The sequence below is a fragment of the Mus musculus genome, chromosome Y (assembly GCF_000001635.26).
Source record: "Mus musculus strain C57BL/6J chromosome Y, GRCm38.p6 C57BL/6J".
In the NCBI taxonomy this organism is placed as follows: domain Eukaryota; kingdom Metazoa; phylum Chordata; class Mammalia; order Rodentia; family Muridae; genus Mus; species Mus musculus.
In genome coordinates, this window is record NC_000087.7 from 55,808,941 (window position 1) to 55,834,485 (window position 25,545).

The following is a 25,545-nucleotide window of genomic DNA, read 5'->3' on the forward strand; positions in this document are numbered from 1 at the left end:
CTAAAATCTGGGACTGGACAAGGCTGCCCACTTTCTCCCTACCTATTCAATAGAGTACTTGAAATACTAGCCAGAGCAATTACACACATTAAAAAATAAAAAAAAACAAAAAACCAAAAACCGAAAACAGATGAATACAAATTGGAAAGGAAGAAATCAAAATTTCTCTATTTCCAGAAGATATGATAGCATGTATCTATGAACCCAAAAATTACAACAGAGAAAAGCTAATCCTGATACACATTTTCAGCTTAGGAGCTGAATTTAGAATTAATTTGAACATAACAGTGGAATTTCTCTGCATAAAAGACAAATAGTATGAGAAAGAAATTAGGGAAAAACATGCTTCATAGTAGTCACAAATAATATAAAATTCCTTGGTGTGACTCTGAGAAAGTGAAATATATGTATGATAAACACTTCAAGTTTCTTCAAGAAAGAAGTCAAAGAAGATCTCTGAAGATGGTAAAATCTCCCATGCTAATGATTTGGCAGGATTAATATAGTAAAAATGGCTATCTTTCAAAAAGCAATCTGATATGCATTGCAATCACCATCAAAACTCCAACTCATTTCTTCACTGAGTTAGAAAGGGCAATTTGCAAATTCATCTTGAAAAAAAAAAAAACCTACTATATCCAAAACTATACTCAACAATAGAAGAATGTCTTTTGTAATCACCATGCCTGACCTCAAGCTGTACTACAGAACAATTATGATAAAAACTTCATGGTACAGGAATAGTGTTAGACAGGTAGATAAATGGAACAGAACTGAAGTCAGAGAAATGAACCCAAACTCATGAGGTCACTTGATCTTTTACAAAGGAGATAAAACCACCCAGTGGAAAGAAAATGGCATTTTCAAAAAATGGTGCTCGCTCAACTGGCAGTTAGCATATTGAAGAAAGCAAATTGATTTGTTCTCATCTCATTGTACAATGCTCAAGTCTAATTGGATCAAGGAACTGCACATAAAACCAGAGACACTGAAACTTATAGAGGAGAAAGTGTGGAAGAGCCTCGAAGACAAGGTTAAATGGGGAATATTCCTTAACAAAACAGCAATGGCTGTTATTATAAGATTAAAAATAGACAAATGGGACCTCAAAAATTGCAAAACTTCTGTAAGGCAAGGGGCACTATCATTAGAACAAAACGGGGAAAAAGTCTTTATCAATGCTAAATCAGATAAGGGACTAATATTCAATATATACAAAGAACTCAAGAAGCTGGATTCCAGAAAATCAGATAACATTATTTTAAAAAATGGGGATGGTTCTAAACAAAGAATTCCAAATTAAGAAACACTGAATGGCTGAGAAGCAACTTATAAATGTTCAAAATCCTTAATCATCAGGGAACAGAAAGTAAAAATAACCCTAAGATTCCACCTCACAGAGTCAGAATGGCTAAGATCTAAAACTCAGATGACAATAGTTGCTGGTGGGTATGTGGTGAAGAAGGAACACTCCTCCATTGCTTGTGGAATTGCAAGTTGGTACTACCACTCTGGAAAGCAGATGGGGTTTCCTCAGAAAAGTGGTAATAGTTCTACTGAAGATCCAGCAATAGTCCTCCTTGGCATATATCCAGAAGATATTCCAACTTGTAATAAGGATACATGCATCACTATGTTCATAGCATCCTTATTTATAATAGCAAGAAGCTGAAAATAAACCTGATGCCCGTCTTCAGAGGAATGAATACAGAAAATATAGTACATTTACATAATGAAATACTACATTACTATTAAAATCAATGAATTCATGAAATTCTTAGACAAATGGATGGATCTGGATGATATGTTCCTAAGTGAGATAACTCAATCACAAAAGAAAGCACATGATATATACTCACTGATAAGTGGATGTTATCCTTGAAGCTCAGAAAAAAAACAAGGTAAAATTTGCAAAACCCATGAAACTCAACAAGAAGGAAGACCAAAGTGTGGATATGTCGTTCCTTCTTAGAATTGGTAACAAAAGATCCATGGAAAGAGTTACAGAGAAAAAGTTTGGAACTAAGACTGAAGGAATCCAGACACTGCTTCATTCTGTGATCCATACCATAAACAACCACCAAACCCAGATTCTGTTGAAGAGCCAAACAAGAGCTTAGGGTCAGGAGACTGATATAGTTGTCTCCTGACACGATCTGCCATTTCCTGACAAATACAGAAGTGGATGCTCAAAGAAATCCATTGGACTGAGCACAGGGTCCCTAATTATGGAGCTAGAGAAAGTACACAAGGAACATTCTATGAGGAAAAACAACTAACAAGTACTCCCAGAGTTCCCTGAGATTAAATCTCCAATCAAAGTAAACATAAGTTGTGACTTATGCCTACAGCTGCATATGTAGCAGAGGATGGACTAGTATGTCATCAATGGGAGGAGAGACACTTGTTCTTGTAAAGTTCCTATGACCAAGTTTTGGGAATGCCTGGGCCAGGAATTGGGAGTAGGTGTGTTGGAAAGCAGGGATAGAGGGGAGAGGACTGGGATTTTTGGAGGGGAAAATAGAAAAGGGAATAACATTTGAAATGTAAAAAAAAAAAAAAGAAAAAAAAAGAAAAGAAATAATAAAAAAGGAATGAAATAAATTATTTGTAATGTTCTTGAAATAAATTCAGGTTTTGCAAACATATTATTGGAACAATGTTCAGGTATTTTCCGGTGGCAAAATCATAACAAGTTATTTTTTATCAACATATTGTGACTACAATGTCAAGAGTAGTTATATGTGTTGCTAAAACTCGGGTATAAGAATATATAGATATAGATAGATAGGTAAAATTTCAAATGAACTATATAAAATCTCTGAGAAAAGACTTCTTCCTTTTCAGGTGACTAGGTAAAAGTCTAGTGAACTGCACAACACACAATTAATACCCAACACTGAATATGCAGTAACCTTCAGAAAGAGACTCCTCCGAAATATTTATGTCATCTTCTTCATCATCAAAGTCCAAAAGTAATAAGTAATCTTCCTTTGGAATCACCATCATTTTCTTAAGAGCCATTCTTCTCTTAAAAACTATAATGTCTTCTTAGTTAAAAAAAAAATGGAAAAAAAGAGAAAAAAAAATATGATCTTCCTCCTTCATTTAACCCTCAGAAGCCGTAGGAAAAGGCAGATCGGGAGGTTTTTCCTCACATAGTGGCCTCTTGGGACTGAGATTTCTCTCCAGTCACACATCCTTTAACAGTCCAATAACCCTGATCAGAGCTGGTTATCTCTTCCAGGTCATTCAGAAGTGAACTCCTTCACAACCGCACCTTTCCTTGCTTGTCTGCTCAATGGGAAAAACAAACAAACAAACAAACAAACAAACAAACAAACAAACAAAACAAAGCAAAACAAAGACAAAAACAAAAAAAAGCAAAACAAAAACAAAGCAAAACAAAAACAAAAACCAAAAAAAAACAAAAAACAAAAATAAAACAAATAAAAAACAAAACAATAACAAAAATAAAAAACAAAACAAAATCAAACAAACAAACAAACAAATAAATAAAACGTTATCAGGAGAGACCCACATGTAATACTCTGAGGACCCTTTGTGATGCCAGATGGAGAAAACAGGTCTCATCCAGGGATTTCACCCTTTGGCTGAATATACCCTGTGTATGCTGTCATGGAGTACCAGGCACCATTGATTAGAAGGGAGGTCTCAGGAGGTGGAAATGAGCTACCATCTTTAAGACAAATGATTTCCAGTTTCTAGGTTGATAAGCATTTGCAGACTTGAAAAAACATGAACAAATGTGTAACATGAAAGTACTGGAAATGGCACTACTAATTTCAACTGTAATATTTTTTGTTATTTATTTATGTGCATAAAAATTAAAATGTGTGTACTTTTTCTGTATGTACATCCCACAACAGAACAGTCCATGCTGTCCTAATAGATCAGAAGAGAACATCCAGATTCACTACAATCCCTGGTAAACTCCCACCTCCACCTTCCTAGTACTGAGCTTGATTACAAGAGTGTGCTAGGATGTGCAGGCCCTCTCTCCCTCACTTATGTGCTTGGATGCCCACCCCCTTTTTCTCCCTTATGTGCTAGAGTGCTCAGGAACTCTCTCTCTCACCTATGTGCTATGCCCTCTCTCACTTCTGTGCTAGTCTGCTCATGCCCTCTCTCTCTCACTTATGCCTCTATAGCCTACAGAAGCTAAAAGAGAGCAATGATTCTCTAAAACTGTAGCTGTGCATAAATTGTAAGCCACTATGTGGGTGCATTGTGCCCGGTCCTCTTCATAGAACAGGTGCTTTTTGTTTGTTTGTTTGTTTGTTTGTTTGTTTGTTTGTTTTTTGAGAGAGGGTTTCTCTGTGTAGACCTGGCTGTCTTGGAAATCACTCTGTATACCAAGCTTGTCTCAGACTCAGACATTCTTGGCCTCTGCCAACCAAGTGATGAGAATAAAGGCATAAAGCACCACTGCCCAAACAACAGTTGCTCTTATCAGCTAATTTTCCACTTTTCAACTAATCTAGTGTGTACTTCATGTATCTTTAGGGCATTTCTCCCATTTACTTTCAAGGTGGAGGGTGTTTCCACCAGAACAGGGACCCAAAGTGGGATCCGTGGCACCATGGCATGGGTGTTTATTGTTACATGCCAACATTGAGAAATCCATCAAGAATCATTGGAACAGACTTCAAATGAATCACTTGAAAGAATATAAACAAGAAAGGGGGGTAAACCAGACTGTGGGAGATGTATAAATAATCTGGTTTACCAAAGTTTTATTGAACCCAGTGATCTCTACTCTGAAATTAGTATGTCCATAAGAGTCCTGGGAGGCATCATGTATTCCCCAGTGCTGAGCAAATCTTGAGATACCAGTAAAAGAAGCCTTTACAACTGCTCCTCCCTGGATAAAAATCAAAGGATTGAAATCTGTACAATTGCCATTGTCTCCCCAAAGCACCCACTTGTGAAAGGAATGCATTCTAAAGTCCTGGATGAAAAATCTCTTTTTCATAAAAAATTCATTCTTTGGGTCATCTGTCATGTTGGAAGAAAAGGAAAAAGTTTTACTCTGATCTGCCCAACAAGTGATGGAGGATCGACAATCAGACCAAGGCAGGATCAGACCTTCATCTTCCAAGACACAATGAGGGGCTATTTTTGGTTGGTGGGGACATTCTTTGTCTGAAAAGTTAGGTGGTACAAATGTACCATTAACCCAAATTGCCTCCTGCCAAAAGGTCCGATTTGTAAAGGTTATATCTACATTAGAATTATCTTGGGTTGTGCTCACCCAACCTCCTTGGTGCTCATTAAACCTCCCTAAAGCTCAGGCTGGGAGGTTGATACAATGTCCTTGTCCATTAATTTGAAAACATAAAAAACCCTGTTCTAGTAAGGAGTGATTTTCTCCTAATGATAATAACGAGTTGGATCATAGGGTAAATATGGCAAATCCACTGTTTTATTATTAGTAAAGAATTTTGGAAATTTGGAAAATTTGGAAAACTATAGTATCATGGCGAACTGACATTGGTTTAGGGAAAGTCGAGAGAATAGCACATATCTGTTCACCCATTATACTAGGAACCTGAGACAAGTTCAGCATTGTCAGGATCAGGAACAGTCCTCAGGAGGTCAGCATTTTTGCACCATCCTTGATGAATATCCTGCGGGTGAGTCAATCCGGCAGCAAAAATGGGTTGTCTTCACTCTGTGGAAAAACACAAACAGCTCCCCGGGATCTGATTAAGATAGGATCCGGGCCTTTCCAGAGACCAGTTAAAACATCCTTCCGTTTGACCATTTCTTTTGGTCTATCAGGGTCTGAACTATGTCGCTCAGCTGCAGAACGTCCCTGCTCGTCAAGATTCAAAAAATTAAGTGTAAAGAGTGACATAGATACTGCTACTCTTGGCACTGAGGGCAGAGTCTCATCAACTCCCCCTTTTTGTTTTATAAGATAAGACTTGAGTGTGTGGTGGGCACATTCCACAACGCCTTGTCCTTGAGTATTATAAGGAAGGCCAGTCAAGTGAGTGACATCCATTTGATGACAACATTGCTGAAATTTAGTAGAAGTATATGCTACCCCATTATCCGTTTTAAGAATTGTGGCCTTGCCCCAGCACTCCACACTTCTAGGCAGTGCTGTATAACATGAGAGTTTTTTTCCCCTGTTAAAGGTGTGGCAAACATTACACCATTGCAGGTGCCAAAGGAAACATGTAAGTACTGATTTCTCCCAAAGGAGGAAATATGAGTGTCATCCATTTGCCAGACTTGTAATGGCCTGATGCCTCGAGGGTTTACCCCTACATGAGGTGTAGGCAAAAATTGACAACTACCTATGCACATAAGGCAGAGGTTCACTAGGACACTGAAGCCAACAATCCCGAGGCCGAGCAGCAAGCTGGCTTTCACCAGTCGTTGTTGGACTTTTTCTGCACTGAGTAGCTTGCATTTTATCTTGCAGGTACCTTTCTCCCTTATAATGAACTGCTTCCTCCTCCAAGTCCGTTTCTTCAGAGGAGCTAAGCCCTTCATCAGATTCTGAGCTACTAAGAGCTAGCTGCTTAAACTCATCTAGTGGCAGGTAGAGGCTCCTTTCCTTATGTGCCTCTCCACCTGGATCTCCCTTCTTCTCTCCCTTTCCATCCCTTTTCTAATCTCTCCCAAGGCATTCTTCTCTTTTTATATCTTTTCCTCGGGATCAAGGCCCATGAAAAGGCCTAAATGACCCTAAGCAAGCATACCATGGTGCCACATTGTCTATCTCCCTGACAAATCCCTCTAAGGTATTAGTGGCACATTTTAGGCCACAGTGCTTCAGGACCGAGTGTAAGGCCACTATTATAGAATGCGAGATTCTCATACTGCCGCTGTACAGTCCTGACTGTGACTGAAAATGGACGCTGTCCAGGCACTGTCCAGTCCTGACCGTGACTGAAACTGGTCGCTGTCCAGGCGCTATCCAGGCCTGACCGTGACTAAGAACCAGTCAGCAGTGGAAGCAGTGGAAGAAAAACGAAACTGAAAGGAAAAGTGCAATCGCTGTGCAAACAATCAAAAGGGTGTCTAACTCTGGAGAAATTTCAAAACTGTATGTACCTTACAGAGCCTTTCATCCCGCAGTTCTGATTCCGCCCCGCGAACAAGGGATCTTCCTTGCACTGGTGTGATGGTATAAAGTTCCCGGGTTCCTCGGTGCCACTTATTGCATCCCACTCGACCGGCAAGAAAGAAGCAACAAACCGGAATCTTCTGTGGCAAAAGATTTATTGCTTACTTATCAGGAAGACCATGATCCGGGAAAATGGCGCTGCTTATATAGCCAACAGCATGACGTTTCAGCACCTGATGTGACGTGACAGCTCCTGATTCGTTGCTTGCCCATCACCCCACTATTATGCCCCGAGAATGGACAGTGACTAGGAGTGAGTTCACTCTTGCACCTGCGTACAAGGCTTGTTTACTAGTTAGGCACAGGGGAGGCCATCACCATCTTATAATGGCGATTGCTTGTGGCACGCATGGCTCTTCTCAGTGATTGCTTGCAGCATGCATGCGATTTCTCAGGGCATGGCACTACACAGCCGTCTATATAAAAATGAAAATGTAATTAAGGATAAAAGTGATACAGGAGAAATGGATAACAATTCAAGGAGGAGAAGATAGGGATGAATTTGCTAAAACTCATTTATGTGTATGTAGAAAGTTCTTACCCAACAAATTTAAAACAAAGTAAGTAAGTAAGTAAGTAAGTAAGTAAGTAAGTAGGTAAGTAAGTAAATAAATAGACAAATATATATGTATGCATGTGCATATCCGATTGGTGTGTGTGTGTGTGTGTGTGTGTGTGTGTGTGTGTGTGTTCATATAAGCTTGTAGGTATGTCGCACCTGTGACTAGAGGAATGCAATCATGCAGTATCTTTCTTTATGTCCTATGACGCAGTGTGTTGATTAGAATATCTTTTGCCCATGGTATGTGGCATTATTACAAGGTGTTGGCTTGTTAGAGGAAGTGTATCATTGTGTAGGCTTGCTTTTGTGTAGTGCTCAATCTCTGCTCAGAGACAAAAATCGATCCTCTTCCTTGCTACCTGTGGCCACAAGCTTCCTTCTGGTAGCCTTCAGACTAAGATATAGACCACTTAGTTCCTTCCCCAGCACCTCCTCTACCGGGGTGCTGCCATGCTTCCTACCAAGATAATAATGTACTGACCCTCTGAAACTGTAAGACAACCTCATTTAAATTTTCCTTATAAGAGTTGCCTGAGTCATGATGTCTCCTCACATCAATGAAACCCTATGGAACATAGGCAGTATGTTAGACTGATTTTTAATGCTTACAAGATAATTGCAACCAGCCTGCAAGCACAAAGTAAAGATGATGAATGAGTTGCTGTATTTTTTTTCTCCATCTACCCAAGGGACTTCAGACACTCCCAGATATGCTGGACTGCACCTGAATCGTACTACATCACTAGAGGTGTCCCCATCATCTTTGAGATCTGAGCAAGGAACTGTGGGACCTTTCTCATCTAATGCAACTAAATCTAAGGAAACAACTGTAGGGTTTTCTGCATCTGCTCAGGGTACTAGGGGGCATTCCTTATCTGCACAAGACACAGTAGGAAAGCCAATGTCTGCAAAGCAGTCTGTGGGAACTTTGCCTCCCACTCCAGGACCTTTAGGGTCCACCCAAATCACTCTGATCTGATCAGAAGCCTCTGGGAATTTCTTCCTCTTCACCAGGAACTCTAGGCTCTTCTTCTTCCATAGAGCCTTCTGGACATTGCCTTTCTGACCAAGCGTCTTTAAATCTGTCCACAACTAGGCAAGGGAGTGTAAAAACTGTGCCGTCTTCTCCAAAGACTGTGCAACATCCAACTTATTGCCAGAAATGTATGAGGTTTTCTCCGCTTTCTGAAACTTCTGGACAAAGATCCCCAGCTTCCTCAAGGGATATTGGGCCGTTACTACCTAGCCAGAAATCTCAAAAATCCTTTTCATATTCACCAGCAGATGGGAATCACTCACCATCTGTACTAGGATCTCAGGAGCATCCTCTATCTAGTAAAGACTCTCAAGGATATGTGCTATCCTCTCAAAAGTGTAAGGACTTTTCCACAGCTGCAGAGGGGATTTTGCCTGTGCAAAGTTCTTTGTCATCCACACAAAGGAATCTAGAACCTTCCGTAGATTCCACAGGGATATTGCTCATGGGACAATGTAAACACACAGAGACTACCTCGGGTCCTTTGCCTCTAGTGAGGGAGAATACTGAATCTTCTACATATTCTTTTCCTACTCTTGGACCTTTGCCACCATCACCTCGAGAACCTGGTACACATTCATCTTTTACTCAAGGAGGTGCAGAAACATTCCCATCTAGTCCCGGGAACCTAGCACATTTGCAATCATCCCAGGGGCCTCTGACACATTCCATCTCAGCCCAGGCAATGACTCATATCTCTGGATCTGCTGAAGGGGCTCTACTGCATTCAGCTCATTCCCCAGCAGTTTCAGAAACAAATGAATATTCTCCTTATACCTGAGGGACTTCAGACACTTCCAGATGTGCTGAACTGCACCTGGATCATACTACATTATTACAGGTGTCACCATCATCTTTGAGATCTGAGCAAGGATCTCTGGGACCTTGCATACCTGAAGGGACTAAATCTAAGGAAACAACTGTAGGGTTTTATGCATCTGCTCAGGGCACTAGGGGTCATTCCTTATTGGCACAGGCCAAAACAGGAAAGTCCATGTCTGCAAGGTAGACAGTGGGAACTTTGCCTCCCACTCCAGGACCTTTAGGGTCCACCCAAATCACTCGGGTGGTCTCAGAGTCTTTTCCATATGATCAGAAGCCTCTGGGAATTTCTTCCTCTTTACCAGGAACTCTAAGCTCTTCATCTTCCATAGAGGCTTCTGGAAATTCCCTTTCTGACCAAGGGTCTCTAAAACTGTCCACAACTAAGCAAGGGAGTGTAAAAACTGTGCCATTTTCTCCAAAGACTGTGCAACATCCAACTTATTGCCAGAAAGGTATGAGATTTTCTCCCCTTTCTGAACCTTCTAGACAAAGATCCCAACTTTCCTCAAGGGAATTTGGGCCATTACTACCTAGCCAGAAATCTCAAAAATCCATTCCATATTCACCAGCATATGTAACACATTCATCATCTGTACTAGGTTCTCAGGAGCATCCTCTATCTAGTAAAGACTCTCAAGGATATGTGCTAAACTCTCAAAAGTGTAAGGACTTTTCCACAGCTGCAGAGGGGACTTTGCCTGTGCTAAGTTCTTTGTCATCCACCCGAAGGAATCTAGAACCTTCGGCAGATTCCTCAGGAATATTGGGCTTGGGGCAATGTAATCACACAGATACTACCTCGGGCCCTTTGCCTCTAGTGAGGGAGAATTCTGAATCTTCTACATATGCTTTGTCTACTCTAGGACCTTTGCTACCATCACCTTGAGAACCTGGTACACATTCATCTTTTACTCAAGGAGGTGCAGAAACATTCCCATCTGGTCCTGGGACCCTAGCACATTTGCAATCAGCCCAGGGGCCTCTGACACTTTCAAGCTCAGCCCAGGCAATGACCCATATTCTGGATATGCTGAAGGGGCTCTACTGCATTCAACTCCTTCCCCAACAGTTTCAGAAACAAATGAATGTTCTCCATTTACCCAAGGGACTTCAGACACTTTCAGATGTGCTGAACTGCCCCTGGATCTTACTACATCACTACAGTTGTCACCATCATCTTTGAGATCTGAGCAAGGAACTCTAGGACCTTGTTCAACTGAAGAATGCCATCTAGAAGTGACTAAATCTAAAGAAACAACTCTAGGGTCTTCCACATCTGCTCAGGGCACTGAGGGGATTTTTTTATCTGCAGAAGCCACAGTAGGAAAGTCCCTGTCTGCAAAGGAGACTGTGGGAGCTTTGCTTCCCACTCCAGGACATCTGGGGGTCTACCCAAAATACTCAGGTGCGACCAGAATCTGTGTCATCTGAGCAGATGTCTCTGGGAATTTGTTTATCTTCAAAGGAACCCTAGGTTCTTCATCTTTCCAAGAGGCTTTCGGACATTTCTGTTTTTCCCAAGGGTATCTAAAAGCCCAATTTTAAACAGGGGAATACACAAAGTGTTTCATTTGCTCAAGATACTTTGCATCCTCCAACTTCTTGTCAGACAGAAGTAGGATTTTCTCCAACTGCCCATCATTTTGCACAAAGATCCCCAGGTTTCCCAAGGGACACTCGAACTTTCCTACCTAGCCAGAAATCTCAAGAAACCTTTTATCCTACACCATCAGTACTGGGTGTTCAGGAACATCTTGTATCTACTCCAGAGGTTCTAGAAGCTTTGTCATCTTTTCAAAAACACAAGAAATTTTCCAGGGCACAAGAGGGAACTTTGCTCATGCAAAGTTCATTTTTCCCCAAACAAAGAAATCGAGAAAATTCAACAGATGCCACAGGGATATTTGCACAATATGAAGAGTCACACAGTGCTTTAGGCCTTTTTTCACAAGTGAGGCAGGCTGTAGCATCTTCTCAGTCTACTTCAGCAAATCTAGGAACATTGCCACCATCATCGCCAACACCTGGTAGACATTCCTGTTCTGACCAAGGAGGTGCAAAGACTTTCCCATTTGGTCAAGGGTATCTAGCACCTTTGCAATCTGCCCCGGGGTCTCTGAAACTTTCTATCTCAGCCCAGGCAATGATGAATACATCACAATGCTATGAATGTTCTCATAATCCTCTGGGTCTTTCATCCTCAGAACAAAGGACTCCAGGATCTTCTGATTCTGCTCAAGGAGGTGTGAGTCCCGGTCTCTGCACAAGGGGACCATACATCTGTCCACATGTCCACAAAGGTCTACCCAACATTCTACATCTTCCAAAAGGTTTTCAAGTCCTTCTTTACATACACAAGGTATAGGAACTCACTCCACATCTACACACTACACAGTAGCAGACTCACCATCTTTACCAGTGTGTCAGGGATATAACCACCCTGCTCAAAATACAGCAAGGATTTTGAGATCTGACCAGGGATCTCTGAGGATTTCAGCAAATACACAGGCTCTGTAGAAACATTGCTGCCTCTCCAGGGGGCTCTAGGATATTCATCATTTGCATGAGGAGCACAAAAATTTTTAACAGCTACCCCAGGACATGTGATATCCAATGACTCACCTCTGGAACTTGCAATTTCTGCCCAACTTAGTTCCTCACTTTCTTCCCTAAGCCTTTTGGATCTTCCCTTTCCAGAGAAGAGCCTTTTGACCTCTCTAAACCTACAGAGGGACCTTTAACTTCATTCCAGGGACCAAATGAGTCTTTGAATTCTCTACAAGGGGTTCAACAAACAGATCCATCTGCTTCAGATCCTTCAGGATCTATGCATTCTTCCAAAGGACCCATGGTAATTTCTTTATCTGATTGAGGAACACTAGGATCTATATCATCTGCCCTAGAGCCTTTGACATTGTCCCTATCTGCTCAAGGGAATCCAGGACATTTGTTATCTGTTCAAGAAGCTGGAGGCCCTTGGCTGTCTTTATAGGGGAACCTGGAAGTTTGTACCTGTACACATGGCAATCCAGGAATATCCAATGCTTCATCACGAGCTTTGGAAATTTCAGCATCTACCATAGTGAGTCTAGGACCTTCTCCATCTGTCCAATTGGATTTGAAAGAGTAACATTCTGTCTTAATGTCTTGGAGACCTTCCATGTCTGCCCAAGGTGTACTAGAAACATCAATATCTTCCCAAGGGCTTACAGAAACTTCCTTGTTACCTCAAGAGCCTCCAGGACACTGGTTGGAAAAGGAGGCTTTAGGATATTTACCATCCAATCCAGAAGATCTTGGACTTTCTGATTCTTCCCAGGACACACTAGAAATATGGGCATGTATGCAAAATAGTACAGAAATACCATCTGTCACCCAAGAGGTCATAGAATCTTTGTCAGCCACACAAGATTCTCCCAAATTACCAGCTCCTTCACCACTTAGTCCAGAGACAGAAGAACCTCTGACATATACACAATCCATTTCTAAGAGTTCAGAATCTGTGCCAGGGACTCCAGAAGCTTTGGCATCTGTGTTAGGGTCTCTGTGTCTTTTGAAACCCAATGAAGGTGCTCTGGGCCCTTTAGTATCTGAACAAGGGATCCTGAGAACACCAGCATTTCCCCAGGAAAGTCTAGAACTTTCTCAACCTGCCCAGGGGCCTCTAAAACCTGTGACATCTCACCAAGAAACCGTCGATACTTCCTCTTCAACAGAGTTTCAGGGACTGTCCCTTTGTGCAGAAGGGGACATTATTCCTACCCCTCCTCGTGAAGATGGATGGAGAAATTTCTCTTATCTCAAAAAGAACCCTAGACGTTTGAAATTTAACCAAAGGATATTGAAACATGTCCCAATTCCTGAAAGGGATATCAGATACTGCCTTTCAGAACTTGTTGCCTTAAAATGTATCTCTTCTGCCGTAAGTAGCCTCACATCTTCCAAGTATGCAGAAAAGGAATCCAGTCCTACCTCTACTCCTCAAAGGAGCATCTCCTCCTTAAAATCATCTCAATTGAGTTTCAGATCTAGTATTCTTTGTAAAAAAGTTCTCAGTCATTCTCCTCTTCCAGGAGATTGCCCCACACCTTCTAAATTGAGGAAAACAAGACCAAGCCCTTCCTCTGTAGATCAAGAGGGCCTGAAATATGTGCGCTCAAAACATGTGGGCTGGAAACACTGCCATTCTTCCAAAATTTGGGTAAGAGTTTGCAAATTTAAGAAAGAGGTGTAAAGCTTAAAACTATGACTAACATAAACTTCACCACTTCTGTTTCTGCTAAAGGAGCCTGCAGATGCTCACCATCTCATGAGGTGGGCCTCAGAAGTCCCCTACCAAGCCAAGGCATTCACAGACCATCTAAGTCTACTGAAACCCCATCAGAAAAAGCCCCTTCTGACCAATGGGACACCAAAGCTTCCAATTCAGAGCATGAGGTTGATAAGCCATCCTCCATCCTTACAGAAGTGTGCATGCGAACCACTCTTTCTCATGAAGACAGCCTCAGGCATCCCACCTTCCTCATGAGATTCCCAGACACGCTACTTCTACCAAGAGAAAACAGAGGAAAGCCTCTGTTACCCAAGGAGCCCTGCAAGCTTCCCCTACAGATCAAGAATGCATTTATTCATCTCCAGATGGAGACAGTCCCCATAGAGGTGTGCAACACTCATCATCACCCCAAGAGGATATCAGCCTTTCTTTTTCTACTAAGGAGGACTCAAAACATATTCCTAATGTCCAAGAGGGAGAGAAAACTTCCAGAATTGCCAAACGGGAGCCCATAGCTTTTGTGCCTATCCTATGGGCATTCATACCTCCAAAAGGGAGTACCACATTCCCTTTTGGAACATTCCCTGTTATGCGAAGATATGACAAACATACAATATCTCAAGCAGAGGATGTGGTACCTGCTCTCTCCTGTTCTTGGAGAGACCCATCATTACAATATGAATTTGGGTTCCCCCTTTGTGACCTAGGAGGCCACAAATATACACATCATTTGAAAATCAATCTCAACAGGATCACACTGCAAAAGGGGAGTTGTAGTTCTTTCCTCTTCCCTAAAGGAGGTGTCGGACCTTCTCAATCAGACCAATGTGGACTCAGACTTTCCAGTTCTCACCAAAGGGACACTGGCTTTGTGATCCCTGTTTCAGAAAGGCTCAGAATGCTTCAGGCTGAAATAGGTGGCCCCTCAAATGCTCCATCTAAGAAACTGGGCCTCACCGGTGCTTTTTATGACAAAAGAGATATCGAAAATGCTCTAGGAGGCTTACGACTTACTCCTTGCTTCTGACTTCCTCCTTCTGCCCAGGGACACACCAGAGCTCCCCAGCCTGCCAAACGGAACCTGTAAGGCAGTCCATTTCAAGAGGGTGGCCTGGGCCCTACTCTCTCTTACTCTGGCATTTTCAGTTCTTTTTTGATACAGAAGCTGCCCTCATATTTTCCCTTTCTATGCCCCTTATGAACAACATGAATTTAGAACTTTTTCTTTTCATCAACTGTATATCAAACTTACAATTTCCACTCCTAGCTGCCTCAGATGCATATTGAAGCCTCATCTATGCCCCTGTGACTAAAAGCAGGACAAGAATTCCCTTTCTGATTAAGATTAGCTCACAATTGTATCCAGAAGAATGTGCTATATAATTTTCACCTCATGGAGATTATTATGTGATTCTCCTGAACATTGAGGACCTAGACCTACCTACTAGATCTGATCTAGTCCATGAAAAATCCACTCCCTTGATCTAAAGTGCACCAAGTGCTTCTTATTCTGATCCTCTGACCTAATTACCCCTGTCCAAGGATCAGGACCCGGGTTCCTGAAGTCTCAGAGCTTAAGAGTAGCCAGCACGTTAATGAACCCAGGACATAGACATTAAGCTGACCAGCAAAAATGAGAAAGCCTTGCCATTTTTAGAAGTAGGCAGCAGATTTATCAGGAGAACTAGCTGGGAAATGTCTCCTAGCACACTGGAGATTGATTAAGCAGTTGCATGGCCTGCATGATTTGTGTGTTCTAGCTTCCCAGGAAGTCTCAATCATGAAATATTCAGGCCTTCTCTCCTCTCCACATCGACCCTTGATCTTGTACAGATACAATAGTCTTTGGCATTTCTACTTTCCCCAACATGGTGTGAACCTTTCTGCCTCTAAAGGATGGCATCCTTTATAGATTGTTTGTGGATACATCAACATTATCACTCTGTCAATGGGTCCTCCAAGTCCTGTTTCTGACACACAAACCTCAGAATTATCCCTTCAGCACCAAGAAGACTCACACTGTCCCCCCATGCTTGAAGTGGAGCTTAAATCACTCTCAGTGGCTCAAGGAGTCATCAGGTACACTTTGTCTAAATTAGGAATTCAAAAACACTCCAGGCATTCTTCTCTGGTAAGGTTCAGACATACAGCTTAAGAACCACAGATCTTCTAAACTACTGTATGGACCAAGGGAACTTCTGATATGCCCATTCTGAACCAGGGATCCTCAGATCATCCCCAATAGCCTAAGTGACCTTCATCTTACCTTTCTAGAACCAATGTGCTGGGGCTGGAGAGATGGCTCAGCAGTTAAAAGCACTGACTTCTCTTCCACAGGTCCTGAGTTCAATTCTCAGCAATCACTTGTTGTACCACAACCATCTGTCATGGGACCTGATGCCACCTTTTGGTGTGTCTGAAGACAATGACAGTATACCCACATACATGAAATAGAACCTATGTGACTCACAACTTACACCAATAACTCAAGGGGGATTCAGATGTAACCCCCGAAATCAAATATGTTAGAAACTCCCCAGTATTGAAGGCAGCATTATCATATGAGAACCAGAAACCTCAGAATTTCGTTAATTTCCCTCAGAATTACCACTTCAGAACAAAGGTGTCACATAGGTCCTCAATAACTGAAGATGCCCTGATACATATGACATGATAAGCAAAGGACTTATCAACAGACCCCAACAACATTTTAAGAAAGCCACAAAGTTGGCTCTTTTACTATCAGCATGCAATAGCATTAATGAAGTTACAATGGGGACTCAGATGTACCCTTCTAGACCCAGGATAATTTATACCTCCAGCATAAATATCAACTCCATCACGTCAGGCCCCCTCAGATGTAAAGTATCCCATAACTTCAAGGGGGCTGACACCCAGTTGGTTTATCTTTTGAAGAGCACCTAAACCTTGCTTCCTCTAATCATAGTATCCCCTGACATTATGTGTGTGCCAAAGGGGTCAGCTGACCTTGAGTAAAACTCTTTATTCTTCCTCCTTCTGCACTGGAAGGGTCTGAGACATGCCTCTCTGATGAAGCAAGGTATAGAACTGACCTTGTGAGTGAGAAGTTTATCTCAAATATTCAGGCTCAGCTCTAGTGTGCTTCAGGCTGAATCCTTGGTACCAAGAATACACAAGAGTTTCAGTCTTTGTTCATGGTGGAATCAGGTCTACCACTCAACTAAGAGCTTCTCCCTCAGACCTTATTGTTTAGGGAATACACTTTTGACCACCAAAAACAAACAAACAAACAAAACAAACCTCACAGAACTCCAGAGTCAAGTCCCATGGCCAATGTATAAAAACCTCAGCCTGGATTCAAGGCTCTCTTTAAGCTGGTCATCAGAAAGGTAACTGTACACTACACCCACACCTGTGTGCTTTGTTGTAAGTTTAATAGACAACAAATCCAGGGACTTTGAGCCAACTTGTCAGAAGAAACCTCAGATTGCTGTCAAATCTTCATGGAGTCCTAAGAGATAAGAATTTTTTAGAGTTCTCTGAAGATGTGGAGGCCTGGAGTGCCTGGAACAAACTCCTCTACAGAAGGTGAACAGGGCAACTCCCCTACTGTCCAACAGGGTTGAGGGACTTTCTACTTTCCAAACCTATAGTATTTTCCTTCCTGTGATGATCAAGGTCATAAAATGTACACCTTTGATGCAATGGGCAATCATAAAAATCCCTTCCGTTCAGGAACCCATGGGATATTTTACCTCTGACCAAGGAGAATTGCTCCCTCTGCTCAAAGTTCACAGAAATCAAGAGGAGGAGGCCAATCCTGGAACCTTATGCCACTTTCTTGAGTATAGTCACATGACATTGTGTGAAATCATCATTATAACTCAGTTCTGGTTGGTTGAACATAATTCTTAGGAGGCAATCATGCTGAGGATACAATCCGAAGCTTTTCATGAATCATGGTATCTATATTTGGTGCCTTGCTAATTCAGCTAAGGATATGGATACCACAGGCTGTGAAGAACTGTCAGAAGTTGTGGCAATGCTAGGACCTCATGAGCTAAGGTAAGCAATTTAATTTTTGCTCAAAATATTATGGGGAATTTTATACTCTGATCATCTCTCCTGTTACAAGGATATCAGCAACTCCTTTCTCCCCAGGGCTACTCACTCCTTCTACCTTTACTTAAGGAGGCATCACATATTCCCACTGAAGCAAAGGGAGCCTCAGATCATACCAGTTTGTCCAAAGCAGGCTTGGACATACATTTAGGTTGAGGAATCCCACAGAGCTTGCTGATATTATGGACTGAAACTTAGATGTTTTTCCTAATGTTTCTGAGACTTTTCCTTCAGTTCAAGGTAAACTCTAGATTCAAAAAGGTTTCAATGAAGAATCTTTGACATAGATACTCTGTCAAGGAAGAATCTTTGATTTTATCTTTGAATTAGGGAAATATAGACTCACCCTTAAATTTGACCGGGGATTAATACAAATTCTGCTGCTTATGGAGCCTACAGAAAAGCCACTGACATGAAAAACTCAAGCCAATGTTCTTTTTTATTTTTTTCCTCAAGGAAACTTTAAATCAACTTCTCTTGACTATGCTTACCTCAGAAAATCCACTTTTATCCATAGAACCATGAGGTCTATTCCTCTAGGAGGTCCTAAAGTTTCCCTTCAGACCTGGATGGCCAGGCATGCTCAAATAAAAGAAGGGATGCCAAACACTCTGAAATGATGTCCTGGGACATGACAGTAATTATATGAACCCTAATCTAATTTTTAATTTTAAGCCTGTCACTTGAAATGGATCAATTCCATTTTGGTGCCTATGCCTGGGATGCTGCTGTACAGCTTATGGAGAACATAGAGCTAGAGTTTACCAAACAATTTGAAAGAAAACTGCTCTGATTGTTGGCAAGCAAAACTCAAAGTCTCAGAACACATGGGTATTCTGGACTATGAGGACATTTGCACTTGATAAGTTATTTTTGACATCTTCCAATTCCCAAGGTAAACTTTTGTCTGAGGGATTCTGTGACCTTCCTTCTCTTCCTTATCCACCCAACACGTTCTCTTTCTCAAAAATGTCATTCAAATATATGAAGTATATATGTGAATGTATACTTCAAAGTAGTTTTATACCTAGCTGGTCAGCCATATTTCCAAAAGTGACTCCTTCTGTAAACAATGTACCCTAGTCCAGTCTGGTTTGAGGTCCCATAGTCCAAGTTACAAATCAGAGCAAAGTACCTGTGCCATCTGCCTTTAGGCAAGTCAATAGAAATGTAATAACTTCATTAATTCTGCCTAGACCTGGATAGATGAACAAAGTTGAAGAAGTATACTAGCCAGCAACAGTCATTGAAAGCCTTTGGAAGAAAAAAAAATATGTTGCTGCCATGTCTCTTCTGAATGAACACAAACTATGAAAATACAAACTCTGAATAAAAATTGGAAACTTATGATCATGCCTGGAAACATTCTCCACTCTATAATGTACCAGAGACCATTACTTTTGACAGAGGTGTATATGGCAGTTTCACATTCTGCCTCAAGAGGAGTCTGCCCTCCTCTTTCAGTAGGGCCTTCGAGATTTCCTCTTTTACATGGGGCCCACATTTCCCCATGGTAACTCATTTTTTTCTCACTACACTGAATAGAATGTCAGAACTCTCCTAGGGCTAACATTGCCTTAGACTCTATTGGTCAAATGTCGCCTAAAACATGTATTATGCCTTATAAGGAATATTCCTAATCCTACCAAGTAGCTTTGAATCATTTTTCCTTAAAGGGATGTCAGACCATAAGAGACTTATACCACTCATTCTACATAAAAGAGAATCTAACATTCCCTGTCTTCCCAGTAGGAATCTGGGCCTATTGTCTACTTCAATTCACCAAGTGGATTTTAGAACTTCAGTTTCTACAAAGGGGGTCCTGGGAAATCAAAGACTATTGAAAGGGCTCTCAGAACTAGCTCCTGTGTCAAAGGGGCGTTTCATACATCTACTCTCTGTACTAGGACACTTCAGGTCCATCTGTGCAATTATTGAACCACCAGAGATTCTCTTCTGGCTGTGCCTCGCAAATACCCCTATTAACTAAGTTTGCTTTAAACATATCCATACAATACATACACGACCAATGACACCTCACATTTTCTATCCTTTTAGATCATAGGACAGAAAATAGAAATCTGAAATTGGCTCTCGTATCCTGTGCTTCAAAAATGGTCATCAAAATGCACCATTCCTATCTCTTATTCACAGATGTGTGCAGCTGAACACAGCCTCGAGGAAACATCAATGCTTGCATAACTACTTATGCTGGGAGATTGTTGTGACCACTGACTGGACTCTCAAAGATGTTACACAGGGTATGCATATGGGGGAAATACTTGGAAGCTAGTGAGGCAGAGTCTGAACATTCCTCCAGTACCCAGTGAAGCCTAGAAACTTACCCTGTTGACCATGGGTGAACTGGATATTTCTGACCTGCAAAATATGACTGGGGACCTCTACTTTAGGAACTAAGACATTCACGATTTTTTCTCTGTTGAAGGTGGTCTTGGAACTTACCATTCTGAGAAGAGGTTCTCATAACTCCTATGTTCCCAGGATTCCTCTCACACTCCTTGTTTTTTGAAGTATCCAAGAGAACTAACCTGGGTGAGGCTGAGTGAGGTTCAGTCTTTTCCTTCCCCCAAAATATGGCCTTGGATCTTGTCCATTTCTGCAAGGGAAGGGGGCATTATCCACTGTGTTTGACCAAAGGAAGGTCTTTATTCCTAAAATGCTATTAGATATGCTCTTTTGAATAGTAGTGCATGATGCCTTGTATCCTCAAGCATTCACTTATGACTTTGAACTATATCAAATGTATATTCTCTAATTAAGTAAGATTCAAGCCTTTCCCTTTTATAAGGATGACAGGGGAAATATATTGTTTTTCTCTGGTTTGTGGTCCCAGGTCATTCATATATATATATAGAGAGAATTATTGAATGGATCCTATGTTATGCTTTGCAATCCAATTGAATTGTTGTTGCCTGTATATGTACATATTAAGACAAACTGAAGGCGGCAACCTAGCCAGGGACAGACATCCAGGCTGTTTGAAAAGGCTTGGAATGTTCTCTGAACTCCCTCAGACTAAACACAGGATGTGAAACTTTTACCAACTAAGGAAGATTTGGAAGCTGAAGAGCAGTGGAGGGACTTCCTTTACTAATCAAGTTAAAAGGGACATTCATACATAACAGGATGTTGCATGGCACTTACCCCCTCTCCAAGGTTTTTCTAATGCATACCATTGTACCAACCAGGTCTCATTATTTTTCTTACTCCTAAGTGCCCAGTACTTCCTCTCTTCCCAAGTTACCTCAGTTCTTTGTTTTGTTTTGTTTTTCACTGAAGAGAATGTCAGACATTCCTCCTATGACTAAGCCTCCTGCAGACCTTCTCTGTTTGCCCAAGATTGTCTAAAGTACTCATTTAGTAGAAATACCCTCAAACTTTCAGTTTCGTTGAAAGTGGGACTCAGTCATATCTCTTGTGACAAAAGATGTCCCAAACCACTGCCTGCCAAATACAAAAGTGGATGCTCACAGTCATCCATTGGACAGAGCATAAGGTCCTCAATGAAGGAGCCAGAGAAATACCCAGGGACATGAAAGGGACTGAAGCCCCATAGAAGGAACATCAATATGAACTAACTAGTACCCCTCCCCTAGAGCTCCTTGGAACTATGCCACCAATCAAAGAAAACACATGGTGGAACTTGTGGCTCTAACCACAAGTGTAGCATAGGATGGCCTAGGAGGTCATCAATGGGAAGAGAGGGCCTTGGTCCTGTGAAGGCTCTATTCCCCATTATAGGCAAATGCCAGGGCCAGGAAGCAGGAGTAGGTAGGTTGGGGAGCGGGGGGAGGGAGAAGGCATAGGAGATTTTCAGAAGGCAATCTAGGAAAGTAGATAATATTTGAAATGTAATTAAAGAAAATATCTAATTAAAAAAAGATGCCCCAGACTAAGTAAGCTTTATGCCATTCCCACTGAAAAAGGTAGAATGATGTCCACTCACATGCAGTTCATTGTAGTACAAAAGGGGGCTATAATTACCTCCATCAACCTCAAGGAACATAGACATCTAATTGCTTGCCAACGGTGTATGTGTCATGGAGCAATGATGACAGAGACCTCAGGTTTGGATCCTATGGCCAAGAGGGTTTCATTTATTATACCTGTAGTCATAGGAGTTTCAGATATAGCCTCTTGGGATGCCCAAGAGTATTCTTTCCAAGGGCACCTTAAACTTGACTTAAACTCATATTACCTCAGTGCCACTCTCTATTAGAAAGATTGCAAGGCAAACACAATTGCAACTTCACAGTGGGCTCTCACATGTTTCTGAGTGTAGGGCAGAGGGCAGAACATAGAAAGAAAACTAATATGCATGTGATCTGCCTAGAGTTAGGTGTCAGAAATGGTGTGTTCCTGTCTCTCACTTATAGATAGGTACAGACAAATACAACCTCAGGTCAGACAGCCACTCTCCCTGTTGGAAGAGTGTGCTGATTGTTCCTTGTATTCTTCCTAACAGTATATACAATATATGGATAATGGAAGGTGGGGAGACTAGATGGAAGCAAACTATGCACTACCATTCTGTTCTCCCTCTACCCAATATAAACTAGATTTTTCCCTTTTGCACAATGTGGTGACTTGACCCTGCTACTTGGTTAATCATGGCCTGAAACTAACTAACTTACTTTCTCTCTCTCTCTCTCTCTCTCTCTCTCTCTCTCTCTCTCTCTCTCTCTCTCTCTCTCTCTCTCTCTCTCTCTCTCTCTCTCTTTCTCCCTTCCTTCCTTCCTTTCTTTTTCTTTCGTTCTCTCTCTCTTTCTTACTTTCTTTCTTTCTTACTTTCTTCCCTCCCTCTTTCCTTCCTTCCTTCCTTTCTTTCTTTCTTTCTTTCTTTCTTTCTTTCTTTCTTTCTTTCTTTCTTTCTTTCTTTCTTTCTTTCTCTTTCCTTCCTTCTTTCTTTCTTTTTTTCTCTCTCTCTTGCTTTCTGTCTCTTTCTTTCTATCTCTCTCTCTTTCTCTCTCTCTCCCTCCTTCATTCTCTTCCTCTCCTTTCTTTCTCTTTCTTTCTTTCTTTCTCTCTTTCTTTCTTTCTTTCTTTCTTTCTTTCATTCTTTCTTTCTTCCTTCCTTCTTTCTTCCCTCCTAAATTTCTTTCTCTTCTTTCCTTCTTTCCTTCCTTCCTTCCATCCTTCCTTCATTCCTTTGTTCCTTTCTTTTTTAAGTATTTAGTTATTTATTATATATACAGTGTTCTCTATGCATGTGTGCCTGCACATTAGAAGACGGCACTGGATACCATTACAGATGTTTGTGAACTCAGGAGCCCTGGGAGAGCCGTCAGTGTTCTTAACCACTGAATCATCTCTCCAGCCCCAGGTTCTTTCTTTTTAAGCAAAATGGGTCCGGAAGGTCATAAAAGTTGTAGGTATGAACACATGCTACTCAACCTGTTTTCAAGGTATCTCATACCATCACCTTTGGATGAAGGGTCATCAGAATTTCACTTGGGATAGGTGGCCTTCATGACCTACTGCTGTTACCAACAATACCCAAAACCTTCCATTTCTGCCCAAGGTCAGTTATAATTATGACTGGAGTTTACTATTGGAATCTCAGAATTTTCATTTTTCCCAAGGGTACCAAAATCCAGGTATCCTAAGAGCATCCTTACATACATATGAGCCTCAAATATAACACTCCAATCATGAGCTTTAGATCATTTCCCTCCAACGATGGTCTCTAGGAAATTATACTTCACTTAATTCTGCCCTGCATTAACAGAGCCTGAAACTTAGGTCATCTATCCTTCGTACCATCCTTCATGAAAACACCCATATAACTGATGATAAGCTTCAAGAGTGCTTAGAGACTTACAGTCATGCCTGGTGCATAATACTTGTATTGCTGCCAGGCTTACCAAGGTGTATGTGAAGATGGGAATCTTCTAAGTTGTGAAGCAGTCCTACCTCTCCTGCTTAAGGTAGGCTAGGCCACTTCCTTAACCCTAAAGAGGTTGGGGACATTAAGCAGACTCTAATTCTGCTTTAATCTTCTACATCAATACTTAGACCACTAATTTGTGTCCATTATATATCAAATGTACCCTCTGTATACATGAGGGTCCAATATCTGTCTTGTAAGCCTGACAGGCCTGAGATCATCTCTACCTGCCCCAGGCCCCAAACTTCACTTCCAGTCCAAAAGGTCTTCAATAATTACCCTCTCTGATCAGAAAGAATTCCAAACTATTCTCTATCTGATGGAGGGCAAAAATTTCCATTTAACTGTGTCTCACATCGAACTCCTCATTTGAAAGGGGCACCAGAATGACTCTTTTTGTTCCAGTGGTTCTCAAATTCACATCCTCTGTCGAAGAGGTCTATAAATGTCATCCAGTCATACCAGGGCTTCAGTGCCTCTCCCTCTCCCTATGGGAGCCTCAGACACACCACATCTAGTCATAAATATGTCCTCTTCTCCCTGTGTCTATTGGGCAACAAAGCCTTCTCGAATGCCCATATTGGACTGAAATATTTCCTTTTTTTTCAGTGGTGGACACATACCTACCCTCTCTTGTAAAGTGTAAATAGATATTGTCTTATTGACTATGTGTGCCTGCTATATTACAACTGTCTAAGATTACTTCCAAACTTCTTCCTGTTACAAATATTCGGAGACATTCCTTCATTCAAGAAAAGTGGCCTTGCTCTTATGTCATCTGACTAAAAGTTTCATAGACCAAAGATAACCATCCAACCTGTTGGAATACTGAAACAATTGCTGCCTGCTTTCCACACACTACATAAAATATGTGGATATCCTAAATTCTACAAAAAAGATTTGTAAGCAGATCAAGCAATACTGGGACTCCCTCTTCTCCAGAAGGTATTTGCATTTTCACCAATGTGAAATGGTATTTCTTATTTATTGAAAATAGCCAGAGATTTTACACTTCTTACAAGTAGGTTTAGAATTTCACACTTGCAAAGTGTCACAGAAATGCTGCTTATGACCAGAATGCTTCAACTTCTTTATTCTCATGAAGTTTGCCACATTACCTCTTTGATGAAGGGCACAACCATCCTACTTCTGTGCAAAACTGCCCAAGCTCCTCCCCTATCTTACTTTAGGAATATTTAGACATTCACAACAGAGAGTGCTCGAACCTCTGTGGAGCACAGTGTGTTTGAGGAAATCCCCCAGATTCTCCATCTTCCCAGTGTATGTCCTACGTATAACTTCTAATTTCCGTGGTCTGGGAAGCACTGTTCTGATCTAAGAGATTTCTGAACACACTGGACTGAAATCCCAAACAGAAGAGTATCAAGGTAAGGGTAAATCAGTTTACTATCTTTGTTTTGTTACCTTAGACAGAGACATCCTGGCCTCCATGCAGAGGAATGTGTGGATGGACATATATTTAAGGAAGACACTAAACCAGAAAATACTACATTACACCCTCTTAAAAGACTTCTAAGATTGTTGTCATGCCTATCACTGACATTCAGATGATGTGTATTCTTGATTGTGATTTCATGTTTGGAGCTGATGAAGGAGTAAGTACCTGGAATGTCATAGAATTCTCAAGGTATCAATCAGTGTTCAATTTCTG